This window comes from Macrobrachium nipponense, chromosome 11 (assembly GCF_015104395.2).
Source record: "Macrobrachium nipponense isolate FS-2020 chromosome 11, ASM1510439v2, whole genome shotgun sequence".
NCBI lineage: Eukaryota > Metazoa > Arthropoda > Malacostraca > Decapoda > Palaemonidae > Macrobrachium > Macrobrachium nipponense.
The window spans coordinates 88,100,054-88,117,553 of NC_061087.1; the positions used below are offsets into that span (position 1 = coordinate 88,100,054).

At 35.1% G+C, this 17,500-nt stretch overlaps 1 protein-coding gene across 5 annotated transcripts in view; it reads right to left on the minus strand.

Annotated features, from left to right (window-relative positions):
- The window catches only part of LOC135207012 (retinoic acid receptor RXR-like), a 534,958-nt gene that overhangs the window by 152,333 nt on the left and 365,125 nt on the right, over nt 1–17,500 (minus strand). Inside the window, exon 1 of one of the 5 annotated variants that reach the window (XM_064238671.1) lies at nt 16,296–16,399. The exons of 3 other annotated variants lie outside the window; for them this stretch is intronic. The gene's annotated coding sequence lies outside the window, so the exon portion shown is untranslated. Of the gene's footprint in view, nt 1–16,295; nt 16,400–17,500 lie in introns of those variants that run through there. One more of the 5 variants, XM_064238701.1, reaches the window with a different exon arrangement.

Consider the following 17,500-nt stretch of genomic DNA (forward strand, 5'->3'; position numbering starts at 1 on the left):
AGCGCTGGGAAACCATAAATCACCTCCAAGATATTATATGAAATCCTGAAGACAGACAGACAGACAATTTCACATGATGAGACCCACAAGAGTCGTTACCAAGGTCAGAAACAGTTCTCAACGACAATGGCTTGGGAATACAGTGCTTCGTAATCCAGCGTTTAAGGCCAAGAGGGAGAAATTACGTTCCCGGAAGTTTATACGAGTAAGACATCAAACTTGAGTGAAATGAGGTTTTGTGGTTTTAGGCTCACATACACAACGTAAGGCATAATAACACAATCACACACACACACACACACACAAACAATTCATATGTAAATGTATGCGTGTATATATATATATATAGATATTATTAGTATATATTATATATATTATTATATAATATATATATAGATATTATATATATATTATATAGATATATAATATATATATAGAAAAAACAAATACACACACACACAAATATATGTCCATAAAGTCCCAGTACCATTACAGAATGGTAGTGGGACTTTGTTGACACCCTGTATATATAATCTATTTATGTATATTTTCTATCTATATCACTTCTTTTTTTATAATAAACCTTTTGACGGAGCGATGAACTCTCTCTCTCTCTCTCTCTCCTGTCTCTCCTCTCCTTCCTCATTCTCTACTCTCTCTCGTAGTAGCCATCTTGCTTGGTGAGACGTACCCGCGTGAAGTCACAATAATCAACAGATATCACAAGTTTAACATACGACTAGAATTTGAGAAATATCTAGAAGTGTTCGTGAACTATCGGTGATAAGATTAGTGTGAAAATAGTAGGATAAAGCGTCTTCTAAGTTAGTTTATCAAGTGTAATACTATAAATCAGAACAAGATGGCAGTAAGTTCCAACTGCGGGAAAAGGTGGCGTAATTTGGCGTGTTTAGCAGATTCGCAATACGATGAGGTAGCAGGAAGGGAACTGGCATTTCTCATCTATGAAATCAGCAACAGTCCTAACCAAAAAGATACAAAAGCATTCATAGATATATTAGAAGGATATAATCCTTCAAACTGGAACAAATCTAATGAAAACATGTTGAAAATAATTGAAGAAGTTCCAAATAAAATCCAAGTGGTCAAGAGACTCATAAAGAAAATATACATAAACCAACATATTCCGACAAAGAAAATGAATAAGGTGAATCTTGTGAATATACTAATTGATGCATTAGGAAAAAGAATGCCAAAAGCATGCAAACTGTGTAAGGTTTGGTGGTATAGCATAGTCAATCCACAAAACCTAATCAGAAAATGTGCTGCATGCAACATTCCGACCCATCCACAGTGTGCTGAGGTAATACAAGATTTGAGAAAAGATACAAGAATTTTTTGTTCAACATGTCTATCATGGATAGACAATGTTATTAAATCAAGATTGAATGTACAAATAGTTGAGGATGAAGAAGAAGAGAGAGGAAGAAGAAGAAGAAAAAGAAGAAGAAGAGGAAAACGGAAGAAAAGTAAACAAAAATGAAATGACAGAAAAAAATAAGGAAAACAAAGAACAAGATAAAAGTATGGATGCAGAGATACTCATTGATACTACATATGAGGCAATAAAGCAGCATACCTACGAAGAAATAAATTACGATATGACAACAGAAAAGCAAATCCCGAAGAGGCTCTACCCAGATCTATACAATGACGGGAAAGAGGAAAAAATAGACAAGAAAGACAAAATCTGCAACCTTTTGAAAAGAGGGAATTGCAGATTTGGAGAAAGATGTTACTACAAACATCCTAAGATATGTCAAAACTATGAAATATATGGTAAATGTGCATACTTAGATGGATATGGGGATGATTGCAGAGATCTGCATCCAAAAATATGTAAAAACCTAAAAGAAGGAAAAGGATGTAAGTTTCGACAAAAAATGCAAATATATGCACCCTGTAGCCATGAATCATAATCAAATAAATAACCAACCAAGTAATAAAATCCAAAATAAGAAAGAAACAATAAAGAGAGAAATCAAGAATATCAGGTAAAAGAGAAAAGCAAACCACCAATGAGATATGCAGAGGTGTCAGCAAAAAATTTCAAAGCATCAGCTCCGAAATTCTACTCAAGAGATAATAACTGTATTTATTATGCAAGAGGATATTGTAGAAACGGAGAAAATTGCAGATTCAGACACAAAATTAATAATTAAGATGAAGGAAGATCAAATATTATGGAAAAGTTGGATTTTTTAATGTCAGAATTTCTGGAAATGAAAAAAAGAACAACATACCACAGAACAGGAAAGAGACATGGGAAAATCCTTTATTACTATCAGTATTAAATGAAGGAGAAAACACGCAAACCATCATAGTGATGAATGCGCAGGGTTTAGTTACGAGTAACTCAAAAAGAAAAATAGAGTACTTAGAAGAACTAACCCAAAATGAAAAGAAAATAGATATAATGAATATAAGTGAAACCTGGTATCCCAAGAGACTGGGAATGATGATCAAATAAAAGGGTTCCAAACTTATAGATCAGATAGAAAAAAATAGGAATCAAGGGGAACCGCAATATATGGGAAAGACAAAAAACAAGGAAAAATATATGAGAAATATAGTAACTCAGAATGTGAACTAATAGCGGTAGAATTTGAATCTGAAAAATTGATGAACATAGTAATATATAGACCTCCTAATACTAAAGAGTTTGACTTAATAATTGAAAAATTGGATGATATATGTAGAAATCACAAGGACTGGACTATTCTCCTATCTGTGACTTCAACTTTCCTTTCGTAGAATGGAAAGAACGAATAGGAGATTGTGGTGTACTTATACATATAAAAAGAGAGTAATAGTAGTGCAGAAGATAAGAGGCAATTTGAAAAGCTATTAGATATGCTACTAGAATACAACATTCAACAAATAAATCACCTGCCAACAAGAAAGGAAAATACTTTAGACCTAGTATTTGTGAACGAGATGAATTATGTTAAAGAAATAATAGTTTATAATGCGAGTATTTCAGACCATAATGTCATAGAATTAACAGTTCATTCCAAAGCAAGTGAAAATAGAGATAAGCAAGAAATGAAAAAGTGGGAAGGATATGGAAAATACAACTTCTACAGTAAAAATATAAAATGGTCAGAAATTAATGAAGAATTAAACAAAGATTGGGATAACATTTTTCGTAAGTGATGACATAAGGGTAAATACGGAGATATTATATAAAATATTGGAGATAATAGTGGAAAAATATATACGAAGAAGAAAAGTAAACATCATTCATGCATACCAAGAGACAGAAGGATCTTGTTCCAGAAAATCAGAAAGTGGAAAAAAGGTCTTGCAAAAGAAAAAAATGCATGGAAAGTTATAGAACTAAAAAGTAAGATAGAAAATGCAGAACAAAAGATTATACAATCAAAAGAAAATGAAAAACGGGACTTGGAAGAAAAAACCCTATTAAATATCAAGCAAAACCCCAAACTATTATACTCATATGCGAAGAAGATGAATAAAAGAAGAATAGAAATAGGCCCTCTGAGAATTGAAGGGAGATTAACGAATGAAAAAAAGGAAAATTTGCAACATACTGGCAGAAACGATATAAAGAGAGAATTCACCCCTAGAATAGATAATGAAGATAATGATATAGAAGTAAGGGATGAAAATAGTGAATATTTAGCTGACATAGATATTAATGAAGCTGATATTGTGCAGGCTATTAATGAAATTAAAAATGGAGCTGCTGCAGGGCCTGATGGAATTCCTGCTATTTTGTTAAAGAAAGTAGTTCATTCTATCGCAAAGCCACTTGCAATATTATTAAGACAAAGTGTAGATACAGGCAAGATATATGATGAGCACAAATTAGCATATATTACCCCTACTTTCAAAAGTGGATCAAGACTAGAGGCAAGTAATTATAGGCCTGTGAGTCTAACATCACATATTATGAAAGTGTATGAAAGGGTAATGAAGAAAAATATTATGAAACATTTAATAAAAAATAATTTGTTTAATAAAGGACAACATGGTTTCGTACCCGGAAAAAGTACACAAACCCAACTGTTAGTCCACCGTGAAAACATATTCAAAAATATGAAAAGCGGAAATGAAACAGATGTGGTTTATTTAGACTTTGCAAAAGCTTTTGATAAAGTAGACCATAATATATTGGCGAAGAAAATTAGAAAACACAATATCGTGGATAAAGTAGGAAGATGGTTAAAAGAATTTTTACACAACAGAAAACAGATAGTTATTGCAAACGACGAGAAATCGGATGAAGCCAAGGTAATATCCGGTGTGCCGCAAGGTACGGTGTTAGCTGCAATACTGTTTGTTATTATGATTGAAAGACATAGACAATAATGTGAAGGATTCGGTAGTGAGTAGTTTCGCAGATGACACAAGAATAAGTAGAGAAATTACTTGTGATGAAGATAGGAACGCTCTACAAAGAGACCTTAACAAAGTATATGATTGGGCAGAGGTAAATAGGATGGTATTTAACTCTGATAAATTTGAATCAATAAATTATGGAGACAGAGAAAGAAAGCTATATGCATATAAGGGACCTAATAATGAGACCATCACAAATAAGGAAGCAGTTAAAGACCTTGGTGTGATGATGAATAGGAACATGTTATGCCATGATCAAATAGCAACTCTGTTGGCAAAATGTAAAGCAAAAATGGGAATGTTGTTACGCACTTCAAAACAAGAAAAGCTGAACACATGATTATGCTTTATAAAACATATGTTCGTAGTCCACTTGAATATTGCAATATGATATGGTACCCACACTATCAAAAGGATATTGCACAAATAGAGAGTGTACAAAGGTCCTTTACAGCTAGAATAGAAGAAGTTAAGGACCTAGACTACTGGGAAAGACTACAATTCTTAAAATTATATAGTCTAGAAAGAGGAAAGAGAACGCTACATGATAATTCAGGCATGGAAACAGATAGAGGAATAGCAGAAAATATCATGGAACTAAAAATATCAGAAAGAGCAAAGCAGAGGTAGATTAATAGTGCCCAAAACTATACCAGGAAAAAATAAGGAAAGCACACAGGACATTAATCCACTACGCACAGCTCGATAATGCAGCGTCTATTCAATGCGTTGCCAGCTCATCTGAGGAATATATCAGGAATGAGCGTAGATGTGTTTAAGAATAAGCTCGACAAATATCTAAACTGCATCCCAGACCATCCAAGATTGGAAGATGCAAAATATACCGGAAGATGTACTAGCAACTCTCTGGTAGACATTAGAGGTGCCTCACACTGAGGGACCTGGGGCAACCCGAACAAGATGTAAGGTCTGTAAGGTCTGTTCAGACACACACAACGGCCGATTAACAATAAAGTAAACAATTCATTGCTTTGGTAAATAAAAGAATGCCGAGTTTTTTCGGAAGGCACTCACTCGTCCCTCCTTGTCCGGTTGTGAGCTAGACCAAGGTAAAGCTACGAGACCAGAGAGAGAGAGAGAGAGAGAGAGAGAGAGAGAGAGAGAGAGAGAGAGAGAGATTGTAAAACTACACAGTGGCTAAGCACATCAAACAGACGATCGATCACTGTCCAGTCCATCCTTCATCCACTCAATCAGAGAGAGGAGCAATGCGAAATGCCTTCCAGCGTCTCTTAAATCACTTTACAGAGTTTGGCGTAATACTGCAGGTATCAAGTGGTTAATCTTCATCAGTATACGTCAGAGCAATTGATAAAAGCTTCACACTTATTAATGATTAGCTAAAATTAATGAACTTGTTATAACAAAATATTCATCACTAAATACCCTACAATCAGGTAAAGGAAAAAGTACATTCCAGTGTTGCCAAATTTTACTCCACCCTTCCTTGAAACAGTGTAACTGAAACCCAAAGTATTTGAATAACCGATTTTTTAAAAAGAAAATGCGCAGCTTAGCACTAACCTCTAGCGCAGAATACCTATAGCTTCTATGAGAGAAGATATCAAAATTATACCTTCCATACAGGTATCGGAACTTTTTAAAAAAATAGATAAACGAATAATTTTCCGTGACTCTTCGTCTGCATCTGAAGTCACAAGACAGCAGTAAAATACATAATTTCGCTTTACCTGAAGTGAAAGCAAGCCTGGCCACGTGAGCATGAATTTTCTGGTAAATACAGGACTAAGTGATTTGTTTGTTTGTATTTTATTTGTATGGTGTTTTTCCTTTGCATGGAACCAGTGGTTATTCAGCAACGGGACCAACGGCTTTACGTGACTTCCGAACCACGTCGAGAGTGAACTCCCATCACCAGAAATACACATCTCTCACCCCTCAGTGGAATGCCCGAGAATCGAGAATCGAACTCCCGGCCACCGAGGTGGCACGCCAACACCGTACCGACCACCCAACTCAGGTGCTTGACTGGTTTGCAACTGTAGTAAAAATGAAAAAAAATAAAATAAAAATACATCGCGCGAAATGAGTGTATCCAGAAGATACTATGGGAGAAAGATACAAAAAAAAAAAGAAAGAAAAAATGCTGAACTCACGATGTGGCAAAGGAATTTCGTGAATAATGTCCTGTAATATCCAGGAACTATAAGATTCCATTCACTGTAAAGATCAATGATCCATTTTATGTAAGGAAAAAAAAAAGGTCGATGCAATGCCCGCTTTATGGGAATAGAGACGGGAGATGAAAAACTTGCACATTTTTTCTCATCTCGAGCCATTACGGGGTGAATGGGACGATGACCATACATCTTTCAACCGAAGTCTTTCATATCTATGGAAATTAGATTTTCCCGTGAGCTACACACATACGCACGAACAAAAGGCTGCATGCGTTATTATTATTATTATTATTATTATTATTATTATTATACAAAACAAACCAACTAACCCAAAGCCAAATGAGCGAACTTAGGCAATATGTAAAGATTAAAGGAAAAATATAGATAAAGACATAACCGTTGCACACACACACACACACAAAAACAACACCAACAACAACAACAACTCATGGGTAAACTTACGCAACATGTAAAGAGCATGAGAACAATAGTGAGAAAAACATAACTAAAGACGTTAATCATGAGTCATATGAAGATAAATAACAGTATAGATACTAACACATACAAACCAATACTAACACTTTAAAAACAAACTATGAAAAATACATAATGCATTATAATACTTATATTTTTAGAAGTTCGAATACACGATATAAAAATTCTGTTTTTTAATTTAAGTTTGGATATGTTAGTAATATTTTATATTTATGACTTGCTTATATCAGTTAATTTTGGATATGTTAGTAACATTTCATATTTGAGGACATTAATTCATTTTCAGTAAATAGCAAAAATATCAAATATTAACTATCACATAGAAACCAATTCTACACGTAAATTTCGTGTACATTTCGTAAAAAAAAAAAAATAAATAAAGGATTTTTTTTCTAGTTCGTTACCCATTCGATATTCTTTGCGAGCACCTAATCTTCAAGTGGACGTGGCCTGGGAATTTTTCTGGGAATTTTCTTTGAGGCAAATAAATCCTTAAAACTCTGTATCATGGGCGTTATCACAGGCAGAACAAAGGAAAACGGCAAAGACTATTTGAATTCTTGGGCTGTAAAGCATTTATTCATACAATAATTTCATGAAAATTAAACATAAAACACACAACACACACCACACACACACACACACACACACACACACACACATATATATTTATTATATTAATATTTATATAATATATATATATATATATATATATATATATATATATGTGTGTGTGTGTGTGTGTGTGTGTGTGTTTGTATGTTTTATGTTTAATTTTCATGAAATTATTGTATGAATAAATGCTTTACAGCCCAAGAATTCAAATAGTCTTTGCCGTTTTCCTTTGTTCTGCCTGTGATAACGCCCATGAAATATAAAAGTACTACGTCGCGTTTCTCGGTAATATGAGGTAAGAACCACAATAAAATACTATTATATAACTATCTAGTCCATAAAAATATATACGTATATTTGCAAATAACTTTTAAGCTTTTATCCAACTATTGTGGACTTCGTCACAGTGCTGGAAGGAAAGTTGTAAGGTTTGTACATATATGTTTTTCATACGCGAAATTTTTATAACATGGATTTCAAAGGTGGATCATGCTTCACATTTTTGAGGATTACGACATAGTACTTCTACTATATTTGTTGGGTATGTATGTACTTACATCATATATATATATATATATATATATATATATATATATAGATATATTATATATATTATTATTTTTTGTATGTATATATATATATATATATATATACATACATATATATATACATAGTATATATATATATATATATATATACACACACACACAATAAAATGCAGGACATGAGTTTGAATGACATCTTAATAATCCCCCCAACCCCCCACCTAGCATCTCCTTGAACTTATTTATCATAACATTTTCTGTATTCTCTATCTCATTTGAGGGGTTCCTACTCTGTGAAAGCTTCTTTTGAGGTTAATTTGCCTTTTATTTCATGACACTAGATACTCTCTGATAATAATAATAATAATAATAATAATAATAATAATAATAATAATAATAATAATAATAATAATAATAATAATATAATAGTTACGAGCGAAATGAAGTCATTACTGGAAACGGGTTCATTTTTGGCAACCCAGCCCGGGCCAGGCCTAACGCTATCCAGATGTTAATATCTCCAAAAGTATTGAAGATAAAAGAGAATTTTTCAGTCAGACAAATCCTTGCGTCTTTAAATTTCATCCCATATAAGATTTGTGTTTAAAATATCATAAATTCACATATAAATTATGTTTTAATTATTGCATTATAATTGATGATTTCAGCACCAAATTCGAAATACTAGGTTTAGTTACACTATGTCTTCTCGCCATTTCGCTTTGTATCGTCTGTCATATTATAACGTTTGATGTTGGAAGACTATTTAAAATGCAATTAACGATAACGTTTGCGTAGCAAAGTTCCGAGATATCTAATTAATGTTTTAATTGTTTAACTTGAAGCTTCGCGAGTCATCGCCTTTATGGCGCCATACTATAGCAGATTCACATCACCCGTGCATCTAATGTCTAAGCCAGTCCCTTACGACGCTCCTGATTGGCTGTTGATAAGCCATTCACAGGGCTGGAAACTCGCAGTCTCTCTCGAGAGTTCACATAGGCAGGATGGATGTTCCACCTCTCCTGAGGGATACTATTAAAAGACGTATCCCTCGGGAGAAGTGGAACATACATCCTGCCTATGTGAACTCTCTCGAGAGACTGCGAGTTTCCAGCCCTGTGAATGGCTTATCAACAGCCAATCAGGAGCGTCGTAAGGGACTGCCTAGACATCAGATGCAAGGGTGATGTGAATCTACTTTAGTATATATATTTATAACAATTAATAATAATAATAATAATAATAATAATAATAATAAATCCACTGGGAAATAATGAATACGTGTTTAATATCTCCTTAATAATAACCTTATAACTTTATAAAACATATACAACGAATGCGCTGAGCAAACAAGCACACTTCGAAAACCCAAGAGTCCCCGAATTAACCCAAAATCAGTCTCGACCGAACGTGTTATCGGGTTGATAATAAATAACAGCGGTCGGCGACAAGGCCCCAAATTCGGTCGACCTTTCCGATTGACAGTCATTGGACCATGTCTAACCGGATCTGCTCCGATATCGGTGTCACTGCGGCCTTCGCACCAAGCAAATATGATATGGCCACAACAAACACAAGAGTAAAAGATTAAAAAGAGGCCTGTTGAAATGTACTACATCGTGAGAATGTTTCACAAAATCCAAAGAAAATGGGAAAATATTTAATGTAAGGAATGAACATATTCGGTGTTGTGTCTTTTTTTTCCTCTCTCTCTCTCTCTCTTTTTGCACGACTTCATTCACGGTCATTTTTCCTCTGATTCTTGTCTGGTAATTTCAGACATTAGAGGAGCGTAAAAGGTCAAGAATACGTAAAAAGCATTAATCATTACGCAACGTCAGTTTAGGTCACCTCCAAGACCGGTGTCACTTCCTCCTCTTCTCTCTCTCTCTCTCTCTCTCTCTCTCTCTCTCTCTCTCACACACACGACACACAATATATATATATATATATATATATATATATATATATATATATATATATATATATATGCATTTAGAAATATACATATGTTTTTTAAATCTTCATCCTTGGAAACAGCAGTACTTGCTGAGAACCGAAAGGCGTTACCTTTGTGATTGATATAAACTCTTAAAGGATAAAAGGTGCATATAAGTACACAAATTCAATTTTATATATATATACATATATATTATATATATATATATATATTATATATATAGATATATATTAATATATGTTATATTATATATAGTGTGTGAGTGTCTACACACAGTATGGTCGACTGGACTTGATAGGCAGTGGGTCCTGAGACGACCAAACCTTTGTACCAAGATCTCAGTACGCTACCTGTGAGCCACTCACTGCCTTTTCACTATAGACTTGGTGGCTCCAGTGGCCCCTAAAGGCGTTAAGTGGCCAAGTTTCAGCTATTATTCTTGGCTGAAGATGCTAGCCTCTTCCAGCCACAAAAGCGTTCCAGGATACGAAGTTGTCTGCCCTCCTACCCAGACCTTGACCTAAGGGGATGAAGTTGCTCGCCATTTTCTCCAACTTCAACTTAATGTTGCTGACCAACAATGAAATCTGGAATCAACTGCTCAGGTCAACAGATGGTCTACTGATTTATAATTGTTCGACCTCCCCAAAGATGCGCATACAGATGCAATTAAAACGCAAATGAAGGAAGGTACGCGCAGTCTAACCACTAAATAACTTCCCTTTTGTTTATTCAATATTGCATTTCGGCCTAAGACCAAGCATTGGGACCTATGAGGTCAGTCAGCGCTGAGAAGGAAATTGACAGTAAAAGGTTAGAATGGTGTAACAGGAGGAAAACCTCGCAGTTGCACTATGAATCAAGTGTAAGGAGAAAATGAACAGAGATACAGTAAAAGGAAAGGGGTTGGAGCTGGGGGCCGAAGGCGCGCTGCAAAGAACCTTAAGTAATGCCTACAGTGCACCGCATGAGATGCACTGATGGCACTAGCCCCTACGGCATCCCTTTCGTTTACTTTGTCGCAATAACGCATAAGTGGTTGTTTCGGTAAAAGACAATGACCTCAAATAAACCGGTATGATTTTAAGTGATCTCTGCTGGCTAGTCTGAGTCCACACGTCCACACCAAGCCTCTCTCATCCTTCAGCACTTTACAGCACTAACAGGCACCCATTGGTAAAGTGCTCAGGCTAGTATTAGTCAGCTTGTCCTATGAGGTTCATGACATCCGGTCAATTTGAAATTACAGACAGGTTGCCTTATTATGACCCTTGTGCCTGGTGACACTGGAGGTAAATTTGCGAGAAATTCATCATTTGGAGACTGAATCAAAGCTAACAAAGCGTTTATCATTATAAGACCAACCAATGTCCTGATAATTTTTGGGGAACCGAGAGGAAACTTATCTAGGAAATGACCTTAGGGTATCGGAATATAGAGTTTAGGGCAAAGGCCAAACACTGGGACCCACGAGTGTAAATTGAGAGAAGGTAGGTTTGATAGGTGTAACAGGAGGAAAATCTCGCTGTTGCACAATGAAATAATGTTTTTTTTTTTTTTTTTTTTTGATAGCAAGATGGAAGGAAGATAATACGAATGGAGGTATAGTAAAAGATACGAAAGGGGTTCCTGCTAGAGGCATAATTTTTATATAGATTTATAGAAATGTTTGGCATTATGCCAAGCACTGGAGCAACTAAGGCCACTCAGCGCTGAAACCGAAATTGACAGTAAAAGATTTGAAAGGTGTTACAGGAGGAAAACCTGAAAGCAGTTGAACCATGAGACAATTGTTAGGAGAGGAAGAAAGATGATATAAAAGGAGGTACAGTAAAGGAAATGAAAGTAGTTGCAAAAAATAAATAAATAAATAAATAAATAATTAAATAAACTTTAATAATGTCTACTGACGGTACTAGCCCTTACGGAGGAAATGACTATAGTGAAATATAAGAAAAATTGACAAGAAAATAATCCTTCGGAAATGAGAGTAAAGTAACTCGTAAATTATTTTCGTAATGTGAAAGTAAACACGAAACTGATCCTTGTGAAGCGGCAGCAACTATGACCTTCTCAGATAGAGAGCAAAGTAATGGTCCTCCAGAAACGTGACCAAAGTCAAGAAGACAATGATCCCAGTGCGCTGATATCAAATTACAACAACACATAAACTAATATAATACTTGAGCGACCAGCTTCCCTGAAGAAACAATCAACACTCAGTAAAAATAGACGAATTTTTTTCTTCTTGTTTTTAGCTGTAGTATACAAGCGACTAAAACCTGATAAAAATGGCTGCATTAAAAAGAGAAACTTTCCTAATTTGGACAAAATAAGTCTGAAAATGGTTTTATTTTCAGCACCATTGGCATTTTCTAACCTGAGAGAGAGAGAGAGAGAGAGAGAGAGAGAGAGAGAGAGAGAGAGAGAGAGAGAGAGAGAGAGAAAGGTTACTCAATGACCTCTTACAACAGAATAAATGCAGTCCACTCAAATCTCACCTCAATCCTCCAAGCAGTTGAAATAAAAAAACAAAATAATAAATAAATAAAAGCATATAAATCCAAAAAATAAAAATAAAAAGAATACAATCACAGAGGATATGTGGCTGAGAAGAACGCCGCTAATGAGAACCACGAGAGGAGGGAAGCCAGGTACCTAATGCTGGTTTCATGTCCTCAGTCTCATCAGAGGAAAAAATGCATAAGCTAAATTGGATGATGCAATGAAGACAGGTGACGCTGGAAAAAGAGATGAGCGAGATAAAATCAGCTGACTAACGTCGTTGAAACATATAAGAAATAAAAATAATAATAAAAAAGATATATACGTACCCCATTAAATAGCTTTGTAATAAATACTGGATAGATGCATATATCATTAAAAACTTTTGCAATAAATACTGGATAGATTGGATCATTAAATACCATTGCAATAAATATTGGATAGATACATATATCATTAAATACTTTTGCAATAAATATTGGATAGATACATATATCATTAAATATTTTTGCAATAAATATTAGAGAGCTACATGTAACATTAAATATTTTGCAGAATATATTGGATACATATAATCACCATTAAATACTTCTGCAATAAATGTCAAGCCCCGACGTCAATTTCACAACTTGCTGATGCTGTGTTACCTTCTGTACTGTCAAGAACAATATTCCTATCGATTACAGACGGAATATTTTGGTTTGTATCAATGTACACAAAACACAGTGGCCTGACTACAATGCGGATACGGGTATGGACGACTTGGAATAACAAATACCTCCCAAGTTCACGTGAAGCAGCTACCTCGTCCCTCTCACTGGATAAAGAAGCACCAGACATGCCCTGTATTTGCTGGGAGTGGACATTTATATGAGTAGTGAGTACACATACACACTAACGAAGGTATCACTCCAATCAATCAACATTTCAGATTTAAGGTCTATGATCGTGTACTACTACTACTACCACCACTACTACTAATAATAATAATAATTATAATAATGGTAGTAACAAAAAAATTATAATAGTTTAAAATTCTCATAGTAGCACGAGTCTTAACATGGAGAAACGAATTCACAGTTACGTATCTGCACATATATATTTATACAGATTCATTTTCAAATATATTTGAACAGTTACATAACAGTGGATTTGCTTCTTCAATAATAATAATAACAATATTAATAATAGTAAAAGAGAACACACAATGGCAAAGTACACATTATATAGTATTTTGGAACACAATCCCGCTAAAAGCGCAAAAACTCTTTCCCTAGCGACAAACCTCATGACAAGAACGCATCACCGAACTGCTTAAAAGGTCACTGGAAATTCAAAGATGATGAAATGTTAAAAACGTCAAATCAGTCCATCACGATGACTGATTTCTTGATAAAATGATTGAGTGATTGATTGAGCGATTAATGTTTGTAAATGGGAGTCGCATCAGGAAGATGATCGCCGCCAAAAAGACGAATTACTAATCACATACATCCACACACAAACACACACACATGTGTGTGTGTGTGTCTGTGATGTGAGCGATTGTTTATGTGTTATCTAACATATGAAAACTATTCTTTTTACCTGAAGATTTTTTTACCGCAGTTTTTGTAATCTGTTATTAACTGGATTAATTTAGAAGAAACCGTCGTCATAATACTTAATTTAAAAAATTACGATATTGGCCATTCCGTACAAAGCTTAGCAGAGACCTTCTAAAAGATGGAAGACATTTCCGTGTGAAATATCCCTATGTTAAAATTCAGGAAAATAGAAATAAACAGAATGGTTAACGAAAAGGCGTGATCAATAGGCGGTGGTGTAACAGCTTTGAGAGGAAAAACGTTCACTTGGGAAGTAACGAAAGAAGAAGAGGAAGAAGGAGAAGAAATAAACAAGAATAAGTTTCATGTTATCACAACTCTTGTTATCGTACAGCGCTGACGGAAACTTCGGTACGCACGTACACACAAGAAGAAAAAAAAGCTGAAGAGAAGAGAAAGTGACGAAGGAGAGAAAGAAAGTCACCTCAACAGAATCTCGCCACTATCGTTCCAGTTTTCGTATCTGACAAGACAAAAGGCACAATGGGCACCAGACCGCCGGGAAATAATTCTTGAAATTGGCAAAGCCTTCGTCTCCACCAAATCAATCAAGTGACGAAACACTGCCGTCGCAATTAGGTCGGCTGTAAGTCTAAAGGAAATTATTTACCTGTAAGAAAATATCTTCATAAATCATATGTAACGACGGATGCTAACCAATACGTAGAAGAAAAAAAATGGATGCTCTGAAGAAATATATGATGGATGAGGGCAGAACCAATGAGGGCAGAACCAGTCCCAATGAAGGCCAAATGAAGAAAAGACCGTTACTGAATTTTGACATGTTGGAGATTGGGCTCAATCTATCAGGCAGTTCCAAGAAGGATACGAAAATCAAAATGGAATATTGGACATTAAATAAAAATTGCAACACTTGACCGCCAAGGATAACCAGGGATTAAAAAACTGTTACCCTTTAAACAGTAACGTCATTCAAAATGATCAATAAATACAATAATACTGCATTCTACTTTTGTGTAAGCCTGAGGGACGACGCATTTTAAGTTACATCCAGTTCTTACATGATGAGAGTCACACAAGAAACTTAAAACCTTTTCCAGTGAGTTAATCACCAATCTCAAATTAATCTAACCAGGCAAGAATAGGCTTAAACATTTTATATTTATGAGGCAAATATCTTTTCTAAATTCAATGGCCTAGATTAGAAATTTTGCCAGTCAAGAGGAGAGACAAGGCAAAATCACCTTCAATTAAAGCCATTGTGCTACCCCTCCTTTCTAGTTAAATAAGCAAGTACTTACACACACCTTAAAATAATTGCTTCAAGTCATTAGTAATACATCAGCAAGATCAATATAAATTAAAGATATGACTCTGATGTGTATAAGAAAGACCCACTTTCTTAAAAACGTGGAATAAATGCCCATGAGGATAACCTTGGCAGTAACCTTTGTCAGGAAGACTTGGGATAAATTGCCATGAATAAATGGAAAACCATTAAATAAAAAGGCAACAGTTGCTCTAAACAAGGAAATTTGTAAGAGAACGTTAAATGCTCGCAAAGATTATCAGAAGAAAACATCCATATCTAATCTAGACAAAACACCTAAACCTAATTCATATGATTAGGTGTCAAAACACAGCAACGAGAGAGAGAGAGAGAGAGAGAGAGAGAGAGAGAGAGAGAGAGAGAGAGAGAGAGAGAGAGAGTTACTCATATTTCTTACGGAATAAAAAAAATTCCACTAAGGCAATATCCCTGACATTTCCAAAATACAACAAAAATTCTCGCTCAATAAAAGAAAAACAAGCAGCTCATCTGTCTCCAAAAGCTCATTTCATGAAGCAACCTGGCGTACCCTCACGGCCACCAAAATAAAAACTAATAATATCTAACACAATTCCATAAACTAACACAGAAAAAGTGTATTTGTTTCACCTAACAACATTTATTCGATCCTTACTGCAGATAACAAACATTTTGAACGCAGACGTTCTTGAATACTAGAGAATGATCTACAACTTTTAAATAAAGAGTAATTTGACTAATACTCACAATCCAATTCAAGTGGAGGCACTTTGAGGGTTTCAATATTTTCCCCAACATTAATACTCCTGGCGTATGATTAATTACAATCTCGAGACACACGGAATCGTTACCTGAGGAGAGAAAAATATGAATTAAACAAAATTTCATTCATGCAGAGAAGGATTATATTAATAAAAAATCCTTATTTTACACAGAAATAACATTTTAATCCTAATAGTTGGCGCCATAGAATCATGTTTCATTTCCTCACCTGCAATGAAGGCCTTTTGATGTTCAAGTTTGACTACTTGGCGTCAAAGTCTAATGTTTAGTTTTACTACTTGGCAACAAAGTCTAATAATATTAAAGGCCTAAAATGACACATTTCACTCACCACAAAACAAAATACCTCACTTTTTGTGTCTGCTATCAAGCAATAAAAATTGGTTAAGTAGATTAATAAAACTTCAGTTAACAGAACTCATTATGTGCTCCGCTCTTTAGTTTCATTCACCTATTAACCAAATTGCTAAAATTAACATTACTTTCGAAATTACAAAGACAAGCAATTAACCCTCAATTACCAAAGACAAGCAATTAACCCTCAATTACCAAGTTAAGATAAAATTACCAATTTAAGATAAAAATGTCCTTCTCCTGCTTCACAGACTGCAATAATTTCAACTGTACTAAATTTCCCCCCAAATAAATGCTGGCTACAAAAGGGGTTACCCTCAGGGGTTCCATCTCCCCCCCCCTCCCCCACCACCTCCAACCAACACTTTCTTTGCAGTAACATGCAGGGTGTCAATACGCCAATTCCAAGTCCTGCCCAATAAATGTCAAGCTGATGAGTCCACAGTGTCTGACACTTCTCGGCGCCACCATTCCAAGAACTAACCAGGCCTAAGGTTATTTCATTTCTCTTACCAGATGATTGCCGTCGTATGTAACATATTAGTGCCTATGGCATAATTAAAATGAATGCTGTTTTCAAGGTAGAAAGCGTCCTTTCGACCTTGCCGAGACCATAGCCCTCTGAGCTAGTCATGGATCTTCCACAAAAACCGTCAAGAATATGAATTTTTCTGGTTAACGCTAGTGTCAATTTGGGTGAAAATACATACTAAGTGAGAAGGATTGGAAATGGGAGGTAAAGCTAAAAAAAGATTACGCATCTTGAGAGAGAGAGAGAGAGAGAGAGAGAGAGAGAGAGAGAGAGAGAGAGAGAG